Genomic DNA, 1185 nt, shown 5'->3' with positions numbered 1-1185 from the left:
ACATAACCATTGCAAGAACTCTCTTCAGTAGCTCCCATTTACCTAGAATCAACTTCCCATTGCATTTTTGGAGTAGTTTTGTCTTTGGCCATATATTCTTTATCTCTATTTAGTACCTTAGTATTGCACTTTATTCTTTCTTTTTGCTATGTTTGACATGTTGTTAATGAAGTTTACTCTGGACCATGAAGCCACACATTCCAAATGCTCATCTTTATTGTTCTCTTTTTTGGCTATCTTGGGAGAATTATGTGCTTTCAGCCTCACATTACTCATGTATACAACAGGTAGACATGAAGTATATACATAATTGTATGCAAATTATAAGAATGACAGTGATTAATTAGATAACAGATAAAGTATTTAGAGTCTTGAAACTGAACAAACACCAATTATTGTTATCTGCTGTGAGTATAAAGGATGTGATTAAAGGGATTGAACACACATTTTGAATGACTAACAAAAATTAGCATCTAATTGTGCAACACCAATGTGAAGATTATATATCATGGGTAATAGGGAGTTAAACTTATTTTTAGTTGATGTGACGTTTGTTTGCATAACTATGATTTTTGTTTTTTTAATTAATAATTTTTATTTTGACCAAAGTAGATTAAAAATCATTTACAATAGTATTTCAGGTACATAGTGACATTGAATCAGGGGCATTCCCACCACCAATGTTGTCCTCCCTCCACCCCTGTTTCTAGCATGCATCCCATATCACCCCTCCTTCTCCCCCTCCCCTGGGTTGCTAGTATAAGTGGTTCCTTCTGTGACTAGCCTGTTGTAGATTGGGTATAGTTTCTAAAAAATAGGACTATGATTGTTTTTAACAGTATTATTTCATTTCTCTTAACAATGTTACCAGAATCAAGCGCCAATAATGTACCAATACCCCTTCATCACAGTTTATTGTCCCCTAACACCTTTCTCTTTGGTAATCTCAATTCTGCTATCTGAACACAATGCTTTGTTTCCATTTGAGTTTAGTATTCCATACATTGCTGTTTTTCTGTAAACTATGCATGAGTGAAAATATCTGGCTTATTATTATTATTATTATTATTATATTTTGAAGATAGGTACTCATTTTTTGCATTTTTATATGAACAGATGGGCTCTCTTATATCTCAACAACTACATATGTACACCAATATTTATTAAATTACCATCCCCAAACAA

This window comes from Suncus etruscus, chromosome 17, assembly GCF_024139225.1.
Source record: "Suncus etruscus isolate mSunEtr1 chromosome 17, mSunEtr1.pri.cur, whole genome shotgun sequence".
Classification (NCBI taxonomy): Eukaryota; Metazoa; Chordata; class Mammalia; order Eulipotyphla; family Soricidae; genus Suncus; species Suncus etruscus.
Note: the sequence above shows the minus strand (reverse complement) of the source record.